The 25,636-nt window shown below is 45.7% G+C and overlaps 1 long non-coding RNA gene across 5 annotated transcripts; it reads left to right on the top strand.

The window, feature by feature from the left end:
• Positions 1–12,460: 12,460 nt before the first annotated feature.
• On the top strand, positions 12,461–20,573 carry LOC106018823 (uncharacterized). Of its 5 annotated transcripts, none has more exons than XR_005269204.2 (4): positions 12,461–12,579; positions 17,747–17,805; positions 17,975–18,107; positions 18,768–20,573. It is a non-coding gene; the product is annotated as an uncharacterized lncRNA (long non-coding RNA). The 5 variants fall into 5 exon arrangements; XR_001193213.5 differs by having other exon boundaries at positions 12,474–12,579; positions 17,713–17,805; XR_003500341.3 differs by having other exon boundaries at positions 12,475–12,589.
• Positions 20,574–25,636: the final 5,063 nt, after the last annotated feature.

The following is a 25,636-nucleotide window of genomic DNA, read 5'->3' as shown; positions in this document are numbered from 1 at the left end:
AGAGATTAACTTAACACCTTGAGGCACAGAAGACATTGCCTTGTTCTCACATTAGCTTGGCTCTATTGTAATTCCTTTATCTTACCTTTTTTTCCCCCCTCAGCTATTGCATACTCACCTGGGGCCACACTAATATAACAGCATAAGATTCAATTACAAAAGACTACAATAAGAGTGCAAAATTCTCTTCCTGACATGCTGAATCAGTGCTCAGAAGCATTAATTATTGAGTGGCTAGCAGATTTTTTATATATTTTTTTTTAAGTTACAGTGGAAAAAAAGGAAGAACCCTATGGCACCTCCTGTGCACTCAGCATCTGTGCTCCTGCGTAGGAAGTCACTGGCTTTGTTGACTCTTGAGGCAAAGCACAGGCAGGAGAACAGGGACAGGAGAGGAGGAGCCAGGAGAAGATGGGGTGTTAAGAAGGAAAGGGGGGGGGATATGGGGAAAGAGCGCAGAGCTGGCATGGCCCCTCCTGAGGAAGCAGCATCCTGGGTATGTTTGGCTCCTTTTATTTTCCTTAGTCTAAGCACAAAGTTTTTTTTTTTTTTTTTTTTCTCTCACAAAGGAGAGTGAGGAGCCCATCTGGGGGAAAGATAAAAGTCTGGCCACTGGGTCTCAGCTCCACATGGATGGGGAATATCCTTATCAGCCCATTTGATGTCTTCCTGAGAGCCTCAGTATTGTGTCCAGCACTCAAACATCCCCATCCCTATCACCAGAGCTGCCAGTACCTCGAGCTTATCTCCTTGTTACAGGAGCTTCCATCTCTAGAGCACCTAAGCACATTTTACATGGTATCAACAGAGAGAACAAAGTGGCCCATCCTTTCACTGGCAGCTTCAGAGAAGCTGGGGCTTTGAGGGGACCATGGAAATTCATCTGCTCTTTCTTATCTGGCAAGGTGCTTGCAGATCGTGGCTTTGAGGCAGAGTAATGGGAGATGCTTATGCTCCTACTCTTTATTTTGTGTACCAAAAAATGTGTCAGGATCCAGATGGGTTAACACGCCTTCTTTTATCCACACTAAGTCATGGAGTTTAACCTCTCCCAGTGCCTCCTCATTCTCAGCTACAGATGGATTAGGTACACTAGAGCTAAAGAAATATTTTTGCTGCACAGATCCAAGTTTAGCTCCCAGCTTCCTTGGAGCAAATCTAAAGAAACAGCACAGCTCGGGGCATGGGTTTGCCCAGGATATCCCAGCAGACAGGAAGGGTTGGCCAGTTATTTCAGCTGGAGCTGCTCTCAACTCACAGATGCCACTGCAGAGTTACATGAAGATGACAAAGACCAGATGCAATTCCCTCATCTTTCTGTCATGCCTCCCAATTTCTATATTTAAACACGTGTATTCTGTGGGGATGAAGATTTGGCTTCGGGACACATGCACAGCACTGCTGCCCCGCATGGTTTTAGTCTTGTGCTGAGATGCACAGTGACAAAATAAACACCGTGTGAGTGAAGAGGATGACATCAGGATTACAAGCAGTGTTAAGGGAGACAGAGCCGCCTTTCACAGATGATATTTGCATGTGTAACACAGGCTCCAAAGACTCCTATCGCCTTCCTCCACTGACAGCATCGTGTGTTAAGCATTAAACATATGGCTCTACTTAAAGCAGGGGCCAGGCTACCCGGGCAGGGTGAGGATTTCCTGCGGTTGCCCCTCGTCCTTTGTGGATGAGAGAATTTGGCAGAGGCTGCAAGTATGAGCTGGGAATGGGATCCGATGGCGGTGCACAGCCCAAGCCTGCCCACAAGTGTCACACCTCGCTGTTCACTGGAGACAGCACGTGTGGCAGGGCGAGCAGCCACGGACCTGGCCTCAGAGGAGCACAAGCCGAGCAGAAACCCACCCTGGGGTTTAAACAGAGGGGATGAAACAGACGTGTTTGGTTGGGTGGCGGCACTCTTAGAGGCTAAAGATCAGGCCAAGGCTGCTTTTTTGTAGGCAGAATAAATGGCACTCCATAACGATCTTAATTGGGCTAAAACACGAAATTTCATGGTATATGCTTTTCTGCAGATCTGGATGGATTTGAGCTGAAAATCATATAATCAAATGAACTGCGTGCTGGTGAAAGATGGCATGGCATGCCCGCTCTCCTTTCACACAGCAGCAGAGGCACTGCAAAGACAGCTTCACCCCCACCCAGGTATATATCAACCCGAAATGATGAGGTTAGTAAAAATTTGTAACCTCATCTTTCCTGCATATCTCTGCTGGGACACACATAGTGTGTTATCCTTTATTTTATTTTATTTTATTTTATTTTATTTTATTTTATTTTATTTTATTTTACTTACTTATGTGCTGTCTGCAAGCTTATGTTACACAGGACCTAGCAGGCATCTGATGATGGTTATTTCCCTTTGCACCTTGGGAGATGGACTGGATTTTGTCTGGTGACTAAAAATGAAAGGCTCTGCATCTCATTTCTTATTCCCTGAGGCATTGATTTTGGTATTCTATAGAGTTGTGGATCTGAATGGAGATTGCTCCGTTGTCCTTATCCATTCCCCCAGAATCAGACAGAGAAAACTACAAGGTGTGACCATCACTGCAACAAATCAAATATGCCTCCTCAGGGAAGTCACCAAAAGTACAAAATCCCCTCACCTCTCCCTTTCTCCTCCTTTTCTTCCTCTCTTTGCAATCTTGGTCTCTCTCCCCTGAATGATGTTGCAAGGCTTTGTGTTTAATTAAGACACATTGTCCAACCAATTGGGAAGCAGGAAATAGCAGGAGATGTTTTACAAATAGGAACAATTCTTGTTCATTATCCCCTAATTGAGGCAACAAAAAGGTGCTGGAAAACATCCATCAGATGCACATTCATGTACATCATCAGAGAGGATTGGATTTAGGAACTCACAAAAGCAACATCGAATGTTCCAATCAAGAGTTATACAGACAACAGGGAAACAAAGAATCGGAGACACAAATACATCAGAATTAGCCCAATTACAGATTATATATTTCTGGAAAACACACTCCCTGGCTCTCCTCCAGGATTTTCTTATTTCATACTCCTTTTTTTTTTTTTTTTTTTTTTTTTTTTTTTTTTTTGTCATTCCTGTCTGTGTTACAAAAGCCAATGTTGCTTGTCTCTCCTTTACTGGACTGGCTCTCAAAGCTTCTTGTGAGGAGGAGGGTATTGTTCTGGAGAGTATTACAGAGGTGTGTAGGGAACATGCAAGCACAAGTCTGGAAACTTTCACCCCAGTTTTATCTCCGGGGGCTCTGGAGCTGACACATTGTTCAACTTTTTCACCCTTGTTCTTTCACATTCTGAAGTTCAGCTGCTCTTCTAAGCCACTGTTCTTGTGCAGAAGAGATAAATAACATAAGAGAACCTGCTGAGGGAAAGATTTTGAGCCTGGAAGGCCAGGAAATCTCGTTACCCACTTAAGTATGCATTTTAAAGCTTGCTTGGCCTGTTTCTGAGCTCATTTACACTCTAACACTGTGGCACCCGCAGAGTCAGTCTTTATTCCCACCGGTCTGTTAGGCTCAAGTTCTTTGGCTTGTCATTTTTTAAAAGGTGCCTTGAGTTTTAAATGAGGGACAGAATGTGCCATGGGCCCTCAAGATACCTACTGAAAGGTATGTGCACATCGATGCTTCCTGGAAGGGAAGCCATCAGCAGGAAAAATGGCATCATACCTCATTGGACTGTAGTAATAGACCAAAACATGACAGGATACTGTTAAAAAATGCTCGTGATCGGTACCCACAGCTGTCGAGCTAATTATTCTTTCTGTCTTGTCATAGATACTTATATGGTCCCTAGGGTACCTCAGCGTTTCACAATCGCTAATATAGTTCTCTTCACACACTCCTGAGAGACACCTATCTGCCGCTGCCTCCTCCTCTCCTTCATCCCACCGGGATGGCCGAGGGAGGTGGAGGCTCAGCAGACTATTCCAGCGCTGTGCACAGCGATGTTTTCCCTCGAGTAGCACACATTTCACCAGCTTTATGTATTTCAGCATCCAATGTGGAATTGAAGCTCTCACCATCTATGGAAGGAGACAGGAAACACCAGAGATGAAATCTGAAAGGTAGGGAGAGTTGTTCCCTGGAAGGGAGCCTCATGTGGGCCAAATCCCCTGATTCCTAGGGATGATGAGCCCCAGCAGAAGCATCCCAAACTGGGCCATGCTATAGGATCACAGTGATGCAGTGGGTGCATGTCCCTATGATTTGTGAAACCATGCACAGTGGCCGAGCATCTCCCCAGCAGCCTGGGGGTGACTTTGGAGAACCTGAATCCCAACCTGAAGATGTCCTTGGCAGGACATTGCTCAGTTCCCAAGGAGACTGTACAATACCCAGGTGAGGTTTTCCTGGGGCTGCCCTGGGGAGGATGAGGCTGCAGTCTGGCTCTGTGCCCTGTTTTGTCTGTGAGCTCCCCAGAGCGGCTGTGTCTTTGCCTTTAGTGAAAATTTCCCTCATGATTTTCCCCTGTGCTTCCTCCAGCAGCTGCTGTCGTTTCCCTCTGTTGTCCCCACAAGCCCTCCCCTGCCTTGTTTTGAAATCCCCACTGCCTACCGTGGAAAGTGTTTGCATTGTAGCTGGCATTTGTTGATTTTCTTTAGGTGGCTCAGGGCTGCAGGCATTCCTCATTACTTTTTTATTAGCCAATTTGAATACTCATTTAGCCTCACTAAGCGTGTGATGGTTTTTAATTCTTCCTTCAGAGGCATCTGCGCAGAGCCTGTCCTTGGTCCTCAGCAATAACACAGGATCCCACACAGTGAAGCTGAGTCGAGAGATGATAGCTCACTACACAAGACCAATCCGTCTGGGCTTGCTTCACATGGATGACAAGGCAAAGGCCTTTCTTTGTTTGTCCCTTGCCTTCCTGTACAACAAGACTGCCAGAAATCACAGCAGAGAAATACATTGCAGGATAACAAGGTACATCGCGCAGGACAAACATCTTTCCAAAATCCTGTATAAAATTAAATAACTCAAAGTGGCAAGACCATAGATTATATAAATTACTGAAATGGTAGAGTGGAGACGGTTGATGAAGATTAAATTGTCATTCAACTATAAGGCTAATAAGAGCTAGGGAAAAAAAAAAAAAAAATTATAACCACAATGCATAAAAAACAAGCAATCAGCAGAGAAATGTTGCATTTTGACATCCAGTTCCCATGCACTGTCTTGGACCTGCTTTTCAGATCTGCTGAGTACCAAGAACTGACAAAACAGACAGTAAGTTTTTTCTGTTCAGAAGCCAAGCTGAAGGAGGGAGGTAGGAAGGGGACACAGGATGGACCTGGTCCTGCCATTCCTCAGGTTGCAAGGCCCAGTGAAGAATTGTGTCCCAGGGATGGACATAGTCACGTTGCAATATAACCAGCTTCTGAGTGGAGAGGGCTGCCCACGTCCCTCCACCCCCCTGAGAGGCTCTGGAGGCATTGTTGGGATGGGAAAGGAGGGAGCATGAGCACCACGGCTGCCTGAGCCGTGTCGCCGTGGGTAAATATGAACCCTCGGTCTCCTCGCCTATTAGTCTGGCAGTTTGCTCAAGCACTAAATCCACTTGCACACAAAAAAGGTACATTCTGCTGCTTTTTCAAGTGTCTTGGATTCCATTGTGTACAAATTTACAAATGAACTGCTTGAGTGTTGACTAACGCTGCAGCCTGCAGTCAAGGTAAGAGCCTATTTATTTATATGCTCTTCAAGGACATGAAGACGCTGTATTTGTACAATCTTCCAGTAGGTGCACAGCACACAGCCTAACAAACAGTTACCTGCCGCGGCCATGTTTCGGAAGAGGACGATATATGAGACCCTCAAGGAAAACACACTGCTTAGCCAGCGTCTGCTGGCAGGAAGGTCATGCTATGCCTTTTGATGATGGCAGAACTGCAAATGTAGAAAGAAGGATTTTTTCCCACACTGTCACTTTGATTGGACGTGCGTCCAGGAGGTTGCTCAGGACATACAGCTGAGCTGTGCTGGGAGCAGAACATCCCAGCTGCTGTGTGTGCACAGCACCCACTCATTTAAATGAGGCTGTGTGTTTGCAATCGATGGGACTGTCTGATCCCTGGATGGTAGGGAGCTCTCTTTTTCTATTTCCTGCTGATATTTACTTCAAAGGTGCATGACCACACGGATGGCCCTAATAACAAGAGCCACAAAGAAAAATTAATAAAACTCTGAGTGTGTTTTACCCTGAGATCTCATGGTGCTTGACAAAGGAAAGGCATCATCAGTTCTTTTTATATGGGGGCAGAAAGAGGTGAAATGATTTATTTATCCATGCTCCTGCAGTGAATCAGTAGTAAAGCAGGGAGCTGGACCTTTCCAGCTGTGCTTTGAGCCTTCCTAAAATGCCCATTGGAACAGTCCTAAAACACTTACCCTTTGAGAGTGCATCCTGCCCCCGCTGCTTTGTGTAGAAATTAGCCCTGTGAAGAACAGCTCACCTTTGCATTGGCCAGGGCTAGAGCAGACAAAGAGAAGAGATTTGGTATTTTAGAGCACATCGGTTTAAGTTTGTGACCAAAGAAGTAGAAGAGCACACAGAAAGGGCACACACAAGATGGGAAGTGGAGACTGCAAGGTTGGTGGGTCTTGGCTTGAAAGCCAATTGTTTAAACTTACTCCCCCTGCATGTAGAGAAGCACCAAGGGCTGTGGCTCATGGCCAAACACAGCAGTTCTTGGGGAAAGGCTGGGTGCTGCAGAGGCAGGGATGATGGCATGAAGGGAGGCAGGATTGCCTGCTCTCTGGTGTCTCACTGGAGCTGATCAGGGATGCCTGGCCTCGTGCGGGGCAAGCTGCGGTGTAACATGTTGTGTGTGTGTGCTGCAAGGGATCGAGGAGCAGGGAAGGACATGCCTTTGGTGAGAGTTGGTGGCAAGGGCTTCTGCTCAGCTTAAGAGATATCTGGGTGCTCCCTCAGCCCCAAAGCCTTTGGAGGCTTCAGGTGGATCTGAAAGTCCTTCTGCTTGGCCTGCGGGTTTGTCTGCATTCACAGCACAAGGCCTCGCTGTCATTAAGGCCACAGCCATCCTCAGCCTCTTGGTCTTTTCATCACAGCCATGCTCTTCAGGGCAGTGTTGAAGGCTGGGCTGGGGTTTGCTGGGGTGTGAGGGATCCTGCTGGGGAGAGGAGCCAGGAGAAGAAAGGCCAGAAGGGCTGGTGGGGATGTACCCACTCGGGGACAGCAGCATTGCAGTGCCTCCTATCACTGTACCCCTGGTGCTGCAGGCGCTGTGTACCTGGGGGTACTTACCCCAGATAGTTAGCCACTGCCAAATACTTAATTACACAGGGAAAGATATCACTTAGGCTGAGATGTCTTGGCTTCATTAAAGAAGCTGCAGAAATCATTGCCCTCTACCCCCAGGCTCTGTGAAGGAAAATCCTGCTGATTGAGGCAATCAAGTCTGGAGGGGCCAGGAAGCTGCCGAGCCCCTGGTTAGCAGAGGATTTTGAGGCAGGCACGCCTGCGTCTGGGCATTAGAGCATCAGCGTAACCGAGCTTCCAGGCAGTTTAAATAGGTGCCGTGAGCTGATTGCAAAATGTCCTCTGTGCAGCCCGGAGCCCTCTCTCTGCATCCCCACATATTTCATTCATGGGGATGAGACAGCAATGAATTTGCCATTCATTAACAACAAATAATATCTCTCTATCTATCTTGGGTAAGGGTGGTTGCGGAATTGCTCTTTCACTTTCATTTTATAGGGTTCCCTGTGATAAATTTAGCTTGTAAAGGGTGATTAAGACACTTCATTATGTTTTAATGTGTCTGTAGGTCTATGTCTAATAGTAACACTCACTCTGGAGCTCTCTGGAAACGGTTAGCTGCTGCAGCCCAGAGAAACCTGTGTTGTGGGATGGGACGTGACTCTGGCTCGGTGCCTTGCAGACCTGAGCCCCTGCCTCATAGGGGGACATGTGGAAAGGTCCAAAATAGCATCTCCACTGAGGGACACAGCCAGGTAGGCACCTTGACCAGGTACAGTTATCACAGTTGTAAATCAGGTTGGTCATTTCTTCCCCTCATCTCCCAGTTTGTCACTCTCAGAGCAGGGGGATGCAGGTAACAGTGAGGTCCCAAGCAATTCTGGCCCCAAGACCTTGAATTCACTACCTGATTTGGGTTTTCTCACTAACAAACTGTTGCAGAGCCAGCTATGGGTGAGGTTGGCCAGCAAAGTGTGAGGGGTGTTTGCACCCTAGGGAGCAATCCAGAAAACCTCCATCCTTGTGCTGACAAACCTTGGAGATGTTTAATTCCTATTTTCTGCTTCGCTTAGCCCAGAACTTCTCTATCCACTGACACATAGGCACAGAAGTGCCCTGGTTTGGGAAGGCAGGCAATTATTTCCTGCCTGAAGGGAAAAAGTTCATGCTATGCTGTGCTTTGTGTTTTCTACAGAGCAGCTCTGATAGCTCCCAGGCTTTCTCAGCTGTTTGTCAGTCACCAGCTCTCTTCATGGGCTATATAAGGAGCCCAAGTACCTCATTAAGATGGTTTCAATTGCTCTCTGCAGCCATGTACATAGCAATACATAGTGTAAAACCTAAATTAGGGGTTGTTAAAGACTCACAGGAAGATGTCCACTGTTTAAGCATTCTGTCTACATGTGAGGGAATGTCTGATCCCAGAAAAGACCTCTGCCCCACCAGCTCCTCTGCCTTTCTCTTCACTTTTAGCCACCATCCAGAACCTGTTTTATTTGTTTATTTTTGTGACTGGACATTGGGGCATCACAAGGTAATGCAAAATAGTATTTTCTTCCTCCATGCTCTCTCACCTAACATTTCTATAACTTACTTTAATTTTTGCAGATTCAGCCTCCTTTCACCTATTTTAATCTTCTGAAGACCCATTGATAAAACCTTTTGCATAATATTATGAGACATTGTATATGTACCATCCTCTACCCATTTCTTTTACTCTTTGTGAGCACCATATGGAGACTGAACATGGTACTATAGATAACAACTTTGGGATTGGAGTGCTCAGCAGGGAAACCTCTCCAACACCTTCACATACAGATTTGGTTTAAGGGAGCAATCCTTAACACAGGCAGACAAGATCTTGCCTAATGTTTTTTGGGTGAGATTTAAAGCCTGAGGTCCCGGTCAGACTGGCAAGGGCTGGGGGGCTGTGTCCTGCAGAAAGACAAGCATTGGACTAACTTCTTTCAGTGGCTTCAGACAGGCAAGTAGCCTTCCTCAGTCCCCACACTGCTGTGTGGTGTTGCCACACTGTTAAATGGGGACATCCTGGAAGTGCAGCAACGGGTGCATTTCAGAGATGGGCTCTGTGATGTGATATGGAGAGCTCGCTGGCTTCCTGCATGATGATGAGCAGCTCACTGGCCCGTGTGTCAGACTCTGGGACATGTACTTTTCTGCTCTCTGGGAAGAACAGGGCAGTTGGCGCAGTCCCAGAGAGTGACCTTCTGGGCTGGTTAGAGCCTGTAAGCATCAAATGCTCTCATTCATTTATTGGAGGGTGATAAACAGCCTGGGAAATGCCTGCTTCAGTCAGGTCACATACTTGCTCTTTTATGCATGTGACATCTTTAAAAGCGTATCTGGTAATGTCACAAGAGAGCCGAAGGAAATCCCAGCTTGGCTAGTTTGGTGTAGGTTTCCTGAAAGGCATCTGGGTGCAGAAGATGCTCAGGTTGCTTTTTACATGGCTATTTCTATAGAAAAATTGTGATTTAAACACTATCCCTCCTTAAGAAAAAAAAAATCTACCTAATCTGGAATGAATCTCTGCTCTTTAGATATGGGTGTAATGCATTTGTGATTGCAGTAATGGGATTTTTTACCTTGTGTTCGTGGATGACACAGCTAAGACTATCAATCAGACGAGGGGCCACAGTGGTGGTCATGTTTTCACATATCTTTGGGATGGAAAGGGGAGGGTCACTGCAGAAACAGAATGGGCAGAAAGTGCCCTGATTCGGGACAGCAAGATGTTTGCTGCTGTGAGAGCCCCTACCTCACGTGGCTCTCCATGAGTGGTACCCAGACAAAATCCCTCTAGACGACCCCCCAGTGAAAGGGAAATCTTCATCCCAGTGCTGACCTAGAGCTTGCATTTAAGGCACTGTAAGCTTCTGGGTGACTTTGGCTCATCTCCCTCCTTGTTTTCAGGAACTTGCAGCTGGTCTCTGGAAGGAGGCAGAAGCCGCTGACGTTCCCATGTCCCTGATGCTCTGCAAAGTGGATGTTTTTGCGACACGATTGGTGCTTTGCAGCTGCTCTGGCATTAGTTTGCATCAGAGGTGCTCGATCAGTACGTGCGTGGTCATAGATCAAGTGGTGGCAGGCTCCTGTGTCCCACCTGGGTGGGCACGCGCTCCCTTCTGCACCGTGACCTTGGGGAGGGCTCCTCTCGAGATTCCCATGCAGCTGCTGTTTTGCATCGCGAGCCATATGGCCAGCACCATAAACACTGGCTCTAATTGTAGCTCTCAACCTGCCAAAGTCCAAAACAGGGAGAATGGAGGGAACAGAGGCTGGGGGTGGAGGGGGGGAAAATAAATCAAACATTTGCCTGAAAAAGAACCAGGAACAAGGAAAAAGCAAGAAAGGGAACTCTGGGAGGCAGTAGGATTCATTACTCCAGTGCAAATCACCTTCTCTGACCTCAGGTTCCTGATTCAGCTTTTTCCATGTCAATATTTTACAATAGTAAAAGCAAGAGAGCACCAGGTGTGTGGAAAATGAGGGCAAATTTGAGTCTAAAAAGGCAGGGACATTCCTGCTAATGAAGGACTGTAGAGAATATGTTGCTAATCATACTGCTAATAGTAACCTTGTCTCTGTAATCTACTTTTTTTCAGTAAAGTGAGGTTATGTGTTACAGAGATTCAAGGGGTCCATGGAGGGACTGGGCAGGAGTTTCAAACAGGTCGCTCAGTTCTCTTAGCAGAGCATGAGGAAAACACTGGTCTTGTTGCTCCCTGCCTGGGTCTTGTGTCCATCTATCCCCAGGCAGAGCTGATGGAAAATAACTACCAGGACAAAATGGAGATGCTGTTCACCTATTCTGTATAGATTTAAATGGGCAAGATTCGAGGCAAAGCATTGCTATGCAGAGGTTATTTAGTCTGTCTTTCCCAAGGGGGAAAGGCATGTGAGCAGCCTCTCTAATCAAATGAAGGCATAAGGACGTCTCTCCTCCCTGTGATGGATTCAGTGCTGCATCCAGAGCTGTCTCTTTCGATGCACCAGGTAGCCCTGAGTGGGTGGTGGTGTCTGTCTGCCTCTTCCCACAGGACCCTGACCAGGAAATCTGTGCACACAGGAGGGGCTGGGACCCAGTGTAAACATCAGAGCTCCTCTGGACATGAAATCACCTTCCCAAGGTGGGGACAAGAGGCATTCCCCCTCTGCTCAGCAAATAGAAATGCTCACCTCTCTTCTTCCCTCTCTCCTTGGCCCTGCAAGGTTGGGGTTTGCCCCACTGGGTGTAGGAGGGGCATCATTTTATTCAGGGAGCAGCCAGTGGAGGCAATCAGTGGGGCTCTCCTGGATTCAGGCTGCACCTTCCTCTAAGTGGGGGCAGCTGTGACATGCCCAGGAGCTAGCAGAGCCTGGACATTAAGTGCAAGGTTCAGCAAGGTCAGAAGAGACGTCCACAAGTCACTGCTTAGCTGCCTGCTTTCTCTGGATATGAGGGCAACGTCTCCTTCCACAGTTCCAAAGAGAAAGCTCAGAATAAAGCCAGGGTAACCCAAAAGGTGGTGGACAAGAGAGAGAAACTGCCCTGGGAGCCTCGTTTAGCAAGGCCAGCCGCTCACCCCTCCCTGATACACCCAAAGACAGGGACTGTCCTGGCTATCTACTTTGCCCCCAGAACTTCTTAGCACAAAGAAAATCACATTTCAGTTCTTTCACAGAGAACTTTAATTAAAAATCAAGGAGAAAAACCTCCATCGGGAAACAGAGAAGCAACAAAATAGGTAGATACCTCTGCCTCTAATTTATGTGAGTTTAAAACTGGTACCAAGATTGGCTTAATTACCTGGGAACAATGTATTTCTCCTGGATTGCAGATCAGCTCGTTAGCGATACACTTTTTTACTTCCAGTTGAAATTGATAATACATCCCTCACTCAAAACATTGTCTCCCAATCACCATGGTTACTGCCAGGTTTTCCACAAGGACCCAGCATATTCATCTGTCAAGTATGCTAATGGGGAACGGACCCTGTCACACAAAGGAGCAGGCTATTCAAACATACACTTGGCAAATAATTGTACATGTCAAAAGAATGATGCTTGTTATTTGCCTAATATTATCCCCCAGAAGTGGGAAATAGTTCAGCTCTCAATGCAAAATGGCTTGCCCTTATCAAATAGGCAATTTGCTGATAATTTAGACTATTAGAGATCTTGGGGTGGGGAGACAAAGAAGGGGGGTGGCAAATGTAAGTGGCCTTTTATAATTGCACTGAAAGCAAAATGGGGCATTAAGTGCCCCGGAGGTGCAGTAACGAGGAGCATCACGGGAAGCGCTGCCGGCCGAGCCGAGGGGCTGCTCGCAGCCTCCCCTCTCACCTCTGCCAGGTAGCTGCCGGTGGGTGGTTAATTATAATTTAGAAGGAACAGTTTTCTCAACTGCATTTTTTTTTATTGCTATTTATCTTCATGATGGGCCAATTTCCAATTTGTCTATTTCGGTAATTAAGCCAAAGAAAAATGTTACTGTAGGATTCCTCCAAGTTTCTGAGCTTCTGATGTTAGCAGCTGGATTCCCTGAGCTTGTGCAGAAATATCAGTGGCTGAGGCAATGGAGTGGCCCTGTCTCTCACTTTGGGGCACTTAAATGCTTTTCTCTCCCACTCTTTTCTACCTCTTGCCATGCCCAGATCTGCCCACATCCCATCTTCCTGCCCTCTGCCTGTCCCCAAACCAGTTCAACCCAAATCCCACGTAAACTCAGCATGTTTTCATTTAGATTTGGGCTACGTATGCATGAGACTTTTATCTGCCATATCCCAGCTCTCCTCAGCCAATCTTCCCCTTCTTGGCTGTGCCCAAGCCCTCGAGGTGAGCACCCTGCTGCTCTAACCCCAGGTGCTCCTGCATGGGTGGGACCACAAATCTCATCTCGCCCATGCTATGCAAGCGGAGGAGGAAAACCTTAGAACCCTGTTCTTTCAATATAAAGAACTAATTAATGTCTCCAGACTGCCTGAGACTTTCAGTCCAAGGTGTAAAAGTGGCAAATACCCAGCCATCTCTGTTTCTTGGGATGGGATGGGCAACGCCTCTCTTGGTATCATCTCAGGGCAGCTGGTCTTTAAACATTGTTGACTTTCAGCCAGGTTAGATACCTTACCCTGGAAGCAGAAGACACGTGAGTGCCTTCCCTTAACTGCATGGTTCCCCCCAACCTGTCTGGTTCCCCAAAAGCAGCACTGCTTGCAGCAGGCTGGGATGGTGCAGCGCAGCCATGCCCTCTGTATGTGACATTATTTGCAGGATGTGGCCAAGTCACAATTTTCTTAGATCCTAAATTCTGATTGCTGAGCTTCCTCGCGCTTTCAGTAATATAGTTTATTTGTCTTGGGGAGGATGGAGAGATTTCCCTCTGGACTGTGAAATCCTTTTCTGTTTGCCCTAGAGAGTCCAGCCCTTCCAATGTACATGGGGGAGGTAAGGAAATGTCAGTATGGAAGTTGAGTTTGGAGGGTTACTAGTAAATTTTGTGTAGGATGGGGACCAAGAGGGGTTATGCTTTGCTACCCCATGGTGCTTGTTGTACATAACACTAATTTCATAATGAGCAGAAAAAGAAGAAAGAAAGAAAGGAAAAAAAAAACACACAACTAACAAGCGACCTAATCGGCTATTAAAATATTTCCAAGCAGTGAAATTAATACAATTCCCAACTCATAACTTATTTGCCTCTGTACAAAATTAACATAGATAAATAAATTAAAAAAAAATAACCTCACCCAAACTGCTTCATAATAAAATGTGATCATAGCAATAATAAGATGCTTCAGTGCATGAATTTGGTTGTATTAATTCACCCCTGGTGTAATTGACAGCTCTCAGCCTTCAGCTTTCTGCTGAACAGCCTACTACAGCTGAATTATTATACCTGGCACTTCAGACTCTTCCACATCTCATTGCCTAATTGTGTTCTCTTCTAGTAGGTGAGTGTTAAACTCAGACATTAAAGGATCTCTGCCAATTACCTGAAGCTCAACATTTGATCTGTCTGAAAATCTCACCGATCCATGGGGGACTGCTCCTCTGTCTGCATCCTGAATGCTGCAGTCCGTCCTCGCTTGGTGTGGTGTAAAGCCAGAGTAACTCTCCTCCTGGTAGTAAGGGAATAAAAAGAGTGAATAATAGAGGGAATTCAGGCAAGAAATCGCCCCCCCTCCCCCTTCAGAATTAGTGCTAGCATTAATCCAGTAGCAGCTGCTAATTATGTAGGATTTATAGGAAAATGTATTGCTCTCTTTGTCTTCTCTCTGCTGCTTTTACAGACGACGTTTGACCAGTGCTTCTGTGCAATACCTTGTAAAAGCAGCAGCTTTTCTGGGATTACCTCCCTAGTGCATTGCTTCTCCTGCCTGTAGTTCATTGATGTTTTTTCCGTCTGTGGTCACCGCAAAGCCTGTGTGGCTCAGTGGTGCTTTGGAGACCCTTGTTTGCAAACCAATCAGTTAAATTAAGAAGCTTGATACTCAGTGCTGTGTGATGACATCTTCAATTTAGCTGGTGCCCTAGTGAGGAAGTAAACAAACAATAAAAGTGTCACAATTCTTTCTAGTTCCATTAGACAAACAAGAAGTTTATTCAGCGTTTTGGCAAATGAAAATTTAAGCAAACTGTCAGGGGAGACATTTTCCCCATCAGATGCTTTCTGAGAGGGGATTATAACAAGAAAGAGCTATCACCCACCATGTCATTATAAACAAAGACTCCTGTGAACCCCTTTTATTAAAGATTAGCAGCACTGATTACAGTCTTGCAGGCTGAGCCAAAGGCAAATTAGAATATCTTTTGCCATGGGATAACTTATGCTACCTTCTTGGGCACTGAGATGATTGCAAACAGCGGACTCCCAAGAGCAGACAATTTTCACCTCTGGCCATTCGTTCTCTGCTGTTTAGAAGCAGTCGGCGATCTGTCTAGACCTATTTGCTGCCAGAGACCAGCACTTCATTACGCCTCCTGCCGTATGATTCCAGGTGAGACCAGTCATTCATGCGATTGGGAATCCCAGATTTCAGGCATTTCTTGTGGATAACTCTTACGGATGCTTCAGAAAGTGTTTCCAAGCCAAGCGTTAAGGAGCTCTTTTCCAGCAGAGACAGACTGGGATGCTAATACGATGTTTACCAAGCCATCCAAATTCAGCCTTTAGTGCTATGTGGTGTCCACAGGCTTGGTGCAGACTGTGAGACTCATTGAGGCTAGTTGCAAATCATGACCTCGCTGTCCCTGTTTGGTGAACATCAGGTTCCTGCTCTTGTCAGTAACTTCTATGACCCCCTCACAGCCCTGTTGGATCACCATCCAATCCATACCCATCCTGCCTCCTGGCTGCTCTTGCCTCAGAGCACATCCAGCTTTAGACCTATCCATATTCCTACACATAGGCAGAGAAACTGCTGACTTTGCTCCCTGTCCCTTGGGCACATCCAAACCCCACAAAGCTCCCTGCCCTCCGCTGCCTCCTTGCTCATGTAACTCGGTACTAAAAGGGCCAGGAGTTCTGTCCCAGTGCCTGTAGGTATCTTCTTTTGGAAAAGCAAATCTGTCAGGTTTCCAGAACACCAGGCAGGAGCTGAAATTAAACAAAAAGCTGCCTGTAAGCCTTCTTGGGGGTGAGGAAGGGAATGCATTTAAGATGAGGAGGCATCACAGTAACCCTACTTCATCTGGACACGTTTGTCGGCAGCAGGACAGAGAGCAGCCTTCACAGGGTGACAGAGCCCCAGCTCCTTAGGTCCAGGAGGACCTCCTGGGTTTGTAGGCAGCTGATCTCCCAGGCGCTTTGCTATCATGGGCAGGTAGGACGTGGTGTTTGGAGCAAGCCTTTCTTTTAGCAGCAAGAAGCTCACTGGGGAATGAGCCCTGCCGCTTGCACAGTCACAGCATCAGTCTTTGTTTATGTACTGAACTGATGAGCAATTAACTTGGAGAAGATACATTATATGCAGAGCACAAGCCTGGTAATGTGCTTTCTATTAAGGCTGCCTAACACTTCCTATTATTAGACCCCCACTTTCTGTTGCTTACAACTTTTCGAACTTCTAACCATTTAAGCTGAAATCTCCCCTCCTGGGTGCTGCCTCAGGCTGGACTGATCGTATTTGGTGTGGAAAGTTTATGTGTGCCCTAGGGGAATCCCTAGTATGGTTGTGCAATTTGTGTTAATGGCTCCGAGTGACACTCAGTGAGAAGGGGACATGGGAGAGCCCATAGACAATAACTAATGCAAACAAGGCCACGTAATTAGGCTGAGAGGGAGCTAAGCTGAAGGCACAGGGGTCTTGTAGAGAGGCCTCTATGATTTCCCGCTGCATGCTCTTTGTTTGTAATAACTGGAATAGTGAGCCTTTGTTGCCTGGTCATGTCTGGTTGCATTTTCCTGGACGCAAATTACAATACAGCTTGTCTGACCTCTGTGTCACCATCCCCACCAAATTGCAGCTGGTTCTCGTGCTGTTATTGTGGAGCACATTGCTGTACAGGGGAGTCATGCTCCCTCTGCCTTCCATCACCTGCGTTTTCCAATGCTCCTGAAATGGCAGAATTCTTTCATTATTGTGTGACCAGAAAAGCGCCGTGGGTTAAAGCAACAAAAGGTGTGTGCCTCACATGAAAGGGTAGGACTCCGAATCGCAGACTTATGGGCCCTGGATAGAGCTGGCCAGAAGGAAAAAATGACAGTGATTTGCTTTTCTTTTTCCATCCTTGGTGGGAGCAGTAAGGAGGAAAGAGCTTGTTTAGTGAGCTCACAACCACCCTGGCTTGAATATCTGGTGCAATGTCTAGAGCAGAATGATCCCCATTGAGCTGCTTTGTCTCTGTGTCTTAGCCTTCCAGAGATATCTGGAAGAAGGCACCTCTTCCTCCAGATAGCAGTCTCTAGACTGTCTCAGCGGGGTTACTGTGATCAACTTTCCGCTGCACCCCAGCACAGATGCTCTCACAGGCTGTGACCCCATTTCCAGAGGTCACCTCACAATCTTATCATCAAATTTTCCAGTCCTGAAAATGGATAAACTTTTAAAACAGCTAACTCCAGGGCCTTCTTTTCCCTCTCATTATGGGAATAGCTCACTGCAGAGGGGGTGAAGACAGTGGAAGACACATTGCTTTAAACAAATATGAAGTCAGATGCACTGGGGAAAAAAAAAGCTAAATTATGCCTGCAGAGAGTTGGTACGGCAGCATCTCTGTTCCCGACGTGTGGCACAGCCTGTTAATGCCTCCCATATCTGCCAGCTCCCTCCCCCAAACTAGACAAGAAGCAAACCCATTATCTGGAGGACATTTGTCTAAAACTCCCCTTTTGTGCCTTGGCTATCTGGGGCCTGCAGCTGTCACTTCCCATTCTTCCTGTAATTGCTCCCACTACAGCTAATAATGCATTTATCAAGCACTCTTTATTTATTTATTTATTTGTCTCCCTTTATTATTATTATTATTATTATTATTATTATCTAGGTATAAAATAGGTCTTTCTCTCCCACTGCTCCAGCAGACAACTAGCCTCCTGAAGAAGCAGCGGCCGCCCTGCATTCCTGCATCAGCCTCAAGGTATTGGTTTATTAATATACCAAGCCCCTGGAGCAGCCTCTGGGATGTGGGGTTTTCACCTAACTGTGCCATCCCTTCCCACGATAGCTCCTAAAGTGAAGCTCTCACAGTGGGACAAGAAGCAATCCAAAAAGCAATTTACTTTGCTGACGGTTTGGTTTCTCCCCAGAGATGCGGCTGAAGGCATTTACGTGCTGGAAGGAGCGAGGAGTCAGCCCTCCACAGGTGTTTTCTGCAGTGGAGCTGGGCTCAAGGGGCTGTGATGCCTCAGCCTGGGGCTCTTGTGACTGCAACATCCACAGGTTTGTGCTATAGCTTCCCAGGGCAAGAGGGATTTGGACACCTTGAGCAGGGTGGGTCATGAGATGTGCTCTGCAGGCCCAACTTGGACAATTCAGTTCATTATAATTATCCACTTCTTCTGTGTACTGGGCCCCTCTGGATCACAAGCATTGGAAACGATTCTTGTTGATACACCAAATTTATGTGTTCCTTTTTAAACCTTGTTGAAGTTTTAAGAAATGAGTTTACCAACCAAGCATGCATCCTGTTTTATTTGATGTTTTTTTTTTTTCCCAGTCACTTTGTGGTTATCTTTTGCTGTTTACTCAAAGGCTGACAGGACAGGACCTGAGCCACTGAACCTGCAGGTTTCCTACTGCTGTTTATCTCCCTCATTGAAATCATTATCCACAGAACCTGTCACCCCAAATGAGAAACTCCATCTGTCTCCCACTTCTGTTCATGGGACACTTCCTTTGGATGTCGTTGTGCTTCTAATGAGGGATGGGGCTGGGATGGGGCAGAGGTCAAAGGAAAAGTGTTCATGGGGTGCATTCTTGCAAATTAGACAATGGAATTGCAAAAGAAAGCATGGGGATAGATGCTGGGAAGGAGACAAGAAATGAATCTTCTAGTTATAGTCTAAAATATCAGGAGTACCAACTGCCCTTTTGTTTCAGGGAATGAAGCAGCCTTTTGAGACCTCTTGGAGACTTGAAGGAAGAGAGTTGTTCTGACATCTGTAGAGACATTTTCACCTCTTCAGGGCTCTGGGGCCAGGAGGAGATTCACTTGTTTTCTGCCTCAGAACAGCAATGTACAAGCTTGAAAACTGTGGAGTTTCTCCAGATATTCCCCTGCTTTTGCCTGCTATTCCTGAAGAGCATTTCTACTCCTTATCAGTATGTATACAAAAGAGAGCAAATAAGAGCAGGATTTAGCCCATCAGGTACAGGGTCTTGGTCTGCTGCAAAATGTGATGTTTCTGGCCTCCCGTCCTGGCTGTTGAATTCAGGAGCCAATTGGAAGAAACAAATGGTCCAGACCCTGACCACTTTAGTAGTGAAATGTCACATTCAGCTCCCTGGATAAGAACTGGGTGGAGCCATGGAAAACATACGTACATTTGGACTGCTAATGGACCCAGGGCTTGTGAAAATTTCCCTCCAAAATGAAGGAGAAATTCTTGTCCCAGCCTGTGAAATACCTCTTCTCTGGATCATGACATGACTGTATTGCACCAGCAATGCTCTGCAACCCAGCTTCCCCTTCTCAGTGACCTTGGGAACCAGGACTCTCTTGTTCAGTGGCAGAATTAGAAAGATTAATTAATTCTGCCATGTATGGCATAATGGCTTGCTTCCGTTGCTCACCAAGCTGAGCATTTTGTCCCGATTCTTCCTTGTGACAAACCATGGTGACATTTACCTCCTCGCTGGCCCCAGTGCTTGTGCCTGATGCTGGGAAAGAGGGCCCTGGGACATAACTCCCTCTGCTGCTTCCCCTCCACTGCCGATTTGCCAACAAACCTCAAAAGCAGTCATGAGAAATGTGCAGGCTTGTTATCTTCCACCTTGACCAGTGTTATTTTGTATGCAGGCTGGATGGCATCTGCAAAAAAACACACAAACCTCTCCAATTTAATGGGGCGTGATAGCCATCTCACAAGGAAGAGGAGTATCTCACATACCAGCCATGCATGTGCCTGGAGAGCCTCTTTCACATCGGTCAGCAGAGATACAGCTTCCTTGTGCCATATTTGTGTGATGCAGCATCTCACCTGTCCTACGGGAAAGCAAAAACAGAACTGTAAGCTAAGGCTGTTTGTGCCCTGTAGGGCTAAATGTCTGTGGAGCAGTACAAGTTGTAATGGCTGAAAAGCATGTCTGTGCTGATGTAATAGCAACCACTGGGCTTGCTAAAAGGGAAAGATGATGTGCACCATGTGCACCGTGTTGTTGGATTATATCTTCCCTTTCCCCAAGTGGAAACAACATTGCTGTGTTTGTTAGTGTTGATTTTAGTCAGTTTTATTTGCTTGTTCCCTCTGCCCTATAAGACTAATTACTGGATGTTTTTTAAAGAAAAATAATTTTTTGGTCTCTTCTAAATTTTGTAAAATTCCACTGGAAAAATAATTTTAATATAATGTAGATTTAATTTAGTTAATATAGTGTAAATTTCATAGTAAAGGTGGAGAGATTCACTGTGAGCATTTTCTGTTGAATTGCAGGAATAGGCCAGCCAGATAATTTTTCAGCTTTCTGTGCTTTGATGAATGGGTTCAGTTTTAGAATACCTGAAAAACTTTCCTCAAAGAAGAAAAAAAAAATATCTAAGTTTAGAAATACACTCAGATGCTTTATAGATGTTTAATATGCTTCTCCAAACATAAAAGAAATGTTTTGTTTCTGGTTGAGTAGAATGTTACATTTGACCCAGAATGAATTGTGGGTAAAATTCCAATAAATTTGAAGCAATAATTTGCCCTGACAGTCCTTGTTTTAAAAAAATAAAAAAAATAAAAAATGACATCTTTAATTTAGTCTATGTGACACTGGGACTCTTGAGAGGCAAAAAATTTACGTGTGTGAAGTGTCAAGTGAAGAGTTTTGCGTGGTGCGTGGTGATGTTGCATGTACTACAGCCTGTGCATTTAAAAAGGAGTTAAATCCAGGCTCTCTCTGGATGAAAACTGCTATCATTTAGGCTGCTGTTTAAGCAGAAACCATGGTGTAAGCAGACAAAAGTGAAGAAATCTTTATGCCCCATTTTGCTCTGATGCTTCTCACTTCAGCGAGTTTTGGAAAGGAACTTGGCTGTTCCAGGATGAGCTTGTGAGGGTGCCTTGGGTGCAACGTGTACAATACTGCAGGGTTTTATTAGTCCCAATACTTGGATATTCGTCAGAGAATGGTGAGAGAAGACACATGTTCAGAGTGGTCTGTGGGATGTTGAAGTGGCAGGACCGACGTGGACCTGATGTTGAAGAGCCTCCCGCACCGGGAGTTTGCAATCAACCAGCTCTCCTTCTCATCTTTATTCAGTTATTTTATTTTCAGGAGCACCAGTTTCACCCTGAAGTGTAACAAAGCAAAAGAAGTGCTTAATCAGAAGCCTTTTGTCACAGGCCATTTAGATCCTAAAAGACAGATTACAGGGAGAGCAATCTTTAAAACCAATACAGAGCAGAGATCTCTGTAATTGCTCAGGATCCATTCGTGCAGTTTGTGATGTGCTGCTGGACTGCCTTACTCAATCAGGGCGGGTTTATTCCCCCCCTTTTGTGCCTCATTTTCTACAGCTGTAAAGCAGATAATCTCTCACTTGCCTTCGCATCCACCCTAACTCAGTCTGTGTCTCTTTCACACACTGGGTAAAGTGTGATCACAGCTAAGTGATGGCCATTAGACCCTATAAAATTAGGATTAGCTAGGATGACTTCGTGCATTAGATCAATTTAAGTCATTGGCTGGTGGAAAGAGAGTGTGATTCTTTCCTCTGTTAGCTGGGGCATGGCTTTCTTGTGACAGCATGGGGTGTGATTGTAGTTCTCCCCTTAAAGTCATTGATTTTGCTTTCTACCTGCACCTTCTATTGCACCCGCTATCTTCAGGCCCAAGCTCTTCATTTTGCCCCGGGTTGGGATGGTCTAGCTGTGGTTAATGCTTATTAGGCAGGAGGAGGTCTTGGGGAAAGCAGCTCTGTGTTAGAAACTTCTACAAATAACAGGAGGCAGGATTCCCCAAGAACTACTCTGGCAGCAGCATTTATGTTTAGAGAGGGGACAGTACTGGTGGTGAGCCCCAGGGGCAGGTGGCTGAGCACAAGGAGAGGAATCACGTCTCTCTCAAAGACTGTTGCTCCCTTGGTCTTGTGGAAGACTCCCTGACCCAAACCAAGTCCCCTTCTATTTTTCTTGGGTGCACAGGATCCTCAAAGCTGAGCACCACCCCACAGGTAATCCTGTTCTGGTCCAAAGCAAATCAGCTCCTATGAGGCTGCTTCAGACCATATTTCAGGTCATAAGTCTTTCCTAAGCAGCTCATGAAAAATCAGCACCCTGCATCCCAAACCTGATCCTACCAGGTCTCCAGTTCCTCACATCAGCCTCAGTTTTGTACATTTAATGGGCCATGGAAGGGGCAGCAGCACTGAATTTAACTCCAAATGACACTACTGGTAGCCATTTGGAGGGGTGGCTATAACAGCCAATGTTGGAGAACGAGGTGTATTTTCCCATCCATAGCTGCTGTTTAATAACAAATTTAATGAAATAGTAATTGTGTACCGAGCAAAAAAGAAAATACCCATGTAAGATTAAGAAGATATTCACTGAACTTTCCTAGCCAGGCCACAGCTTCTACATATCTATTACGAGGCTTTTAAACCTCGCTAAATGTGTTTGCAATAACTACTTTCTATTTCATTATGGAGCAATAACTCTCCTTATTGAGTCTAAATTAAATCCTTATTTGAGACACTTCATTTAAGGCATTATTGGGAAACGCACCTTGGAAGAAGTAGGACCAACTTTAGCTTTATGGCTTACAAGATTGTATTATACACATATGTATAAACGTCTAATTTCAGGGAATTTCACCTCGGTGGCTGCAGTCCACAGCCACAGTCCCTAGAATTAGATTCAAGGCACAGCCTAGAGTTATTCATCACATTTTGATCACCAGAGCTCCTGTGACTGCCCCCGGCCCACTGGTACCACCACCTCCACTTTTATTTGCTGCTTCTGCTGTGTGGGGAAGAAGCATCCCTATTAAACTTGTTTTAAAAAGGCTCCCAACCCTGAGTTCTGGGGGTCTCCCCAAATGCATTCAATCCCCATGCTTAAGCTTGGAAGTATTACTGACTTTCTGAAAGCTGGTGTAAAACCAGCGTAAGCAGTCTGTTCCATTACAAATAGGCAGGGGGAAAGCATAAACAGGTTGGTTTGCAGGTGGAGTATGAGCAGGACCCTTCTGGTAGCCTACGATGATGTGAGCGATTCAGGTAGGAGGCCAAACACCCACTCTGTGCTGCATGGCCAGTAGAAGTTACAGCAAGGGGCCTTGCTCAGGGAACTACAGAGCCACCTCACCTCAGTCATGCCTGTAGAAAAATCAAGACTGTGATTCAGGATTTAAAAAACAAAAATCAATAATATCGATCAGCACTGACTGGGAGCATTTACTGGTAGATCTCAGAGAGCTTTGTAGAGCAGTAGCTCTCCCCTTCTTTACAGCTAAGGCAATTGAAATGCCATTTCTAAGCTGCAATAGAGTGAGTGGTGGAGGGGAGATTACAGCTGCCTCTGCTGAATCCTATCTCGCTGCTCTTTGCTGGGGAGCAAAGGGGACCCCTTGAAGTGAATGTTTTCAACAACAACCCATTGAAAACTCGGTTTCTACCAAGGCATATTTATAAGTCACAATGGAAAGGGACAGGCTGGCTCACAAGATAATGGGAATTTTTTTAGATTCTTACCTTTAGACCACAGCTCAAAGTTGGTGATGGCCTAACGGCTGTTCAGCCGCCCCTTGAAACAAGGCTGATTTGTTTCACCTACCACCACTGTTACAGAAACTACCTGCTCCCCTGGTTTTCCTCCCTGGCTCTTTCTGGAAAATATACCCAGAGTGTGGGAGGGCACAGAAACTGGTCCCTGTACTTCCCTAGAAATGCTTTGGTGAAGAAACATGGGAAAGCCACCAGGTCTGGGACTTCTCCAAATTTGTAGTGTAGAGCAGTTCTTCTCTTGGAGAACACATACCTTTTGGCAGGGAAATTATATTTCTGAAACAAAGCATTCCCAGCAGGAAGAGGCAAAATCTCCCCCCTTCTCTGTCCCTTTCTCCCAGTGGGGTAAGTTATGCTGTAAAGAGACCACCCTAAATAGCACAACCCATCTAGATCCTTTAGAGCTGGAGACATTCACATGCTTGTCAGACTCCAGACTCAGCAACTTGCGTCTATTTCTAACATAAAGCAAAGAGTTTTGCCTAAAAGCTATTGCTGTTTCTTGGAGAGGAAAGAAATTTTGAATCTTGACAGTCCTGGGGCTTGGGCTAACATCATTATACCAGTGATTTCTCCTCCCAAAGTCCTTTTAAACTCAAGAGTCTGTGTTTATACAGTTCTTAGCCCAAAGGGGGCTCATTCTGTGTTGGCCCTTTGGCACTGCAGCAATAAACAGGATTAATAACTAGAGTCAGCAGGGCTCGGTACCCGTTAGAATTTCCCATGGACTATCCAGAAGGTGCTGTTCCTACAAGCATCTTGGCAGTGAATTATTTATGGGCAGCATAAGGATCGTAGTGCTTGCCAGTTTATTAGATTTATAACTAGCTGTGTTAGGTCCATTGTGTGTGTGTCTCTGCATGTACGAGCATGTACTTGTTCAGCTGTTTCTCTCCAGTCCCCTGCTAGTTAAGGAAGATCTGCTCACACACATTTCCAATATAAACACATCACTTTGTGACTCAGATGTGAGAAAATCCAGGAGAGGCAAAGGATTGCTACTAACGAAGGAAAAGCTTGTTTAGGTACCTCAACCACAGATGCAAGTTTTTATCCAAGCACAGGCTGAAATCCTAAGACCCAAGATTATTTGAAGGGTGAGAAAGTTTGCTTTACTTCTGAGTTTCACAGCTTCTTAGAGCCCTGCCTGTGTGGGTTTTATTTGGAAACACGTGGACTTCAACCTCGTTTTGTGGCAGATGTGTCATTTTGATGCCCAGATGGGCAGTTTGCTGGCTGGGTACTGCAAAGAATTTAAAACACAATTCTCTCTTCAAACACGTGGGAGGGAGCACTTGCCTTCTAGCGAGGCTGTTATTCCAGTTCCAACAGATCTCAGAATAGAAGTTATTAAAGGTTCATCTTTTTCTGCTCTCTCTGATACACCTGTGCTATGATGTTGCCAGTAGAGTCATCAATGCATCTGAAGGTGCTGGCCTAGGGCCATGAAGCTCTACAACACCTCTTTCAGAAGTGGCACAGGTGACTGTGTTGCTATCACCAGAAGTTCTGCTCTGAGGCAGGGAAGAGGTGACAGAAGCAAAGACCTTTCTTCATGCAAATGATCCAGGCAAGGGAGTAAAACTTCCTCCGGCTGAAGAACTGGCTGAAAGCAGAATGCTTTGTAAAGTTTTCTGTGAGCCCTCATCAGCTCTGACTGCTGTACAGAGAACCTGTTTGAGCTGTTCAATAAATTGGATGCTTTAAATAATATATAGACCCTCTTTCTGGATTCATGAGAAGCGCTGACTTGTTCTGCCTGCAACAGTCTTCTTTCTTATGCTTTAAAAAGTTATCTTCACTAGGCATCAAAATCTCACGTCTGACTTTTGGATTCTGCTTTGGAAGATTTCTGGTTAGACCTGAGCTGGCTGGTGTGCATTTCACAGCTCTGTTTTCATGCTGTCTTGCTTGAGTTCCCAGATGCATTTTTTCTAAAGGTCATTTAAAACATCTCATGGCAGAGAGAGGAAAAAGGCATTTTCCCCACCAAAATACCCAGTCAACCCATTTCTTACTCCTGACCAAGTTCAGA

The sequence above is a fragment of the Anas platyrhynchos genome, chromosome 13, assembly GCF_047663525.1.
Source record: "Anas platyrhynchos isolate ZD024472 breed Pekin duck chromosome 13, IASCAAS_PekinDuck_T2T, whole genome shotgun sequence".
In the NCBI taxonomy this organism is placed as follows: Eukaryota; Metazoa; Chordata; class Aves; order Anseriformes; family Anatidae; genus Anas; species Anas platyrhynchos.
This window is presented reverse-complemented; position numbering and strand designations above follow the sequence as displayed.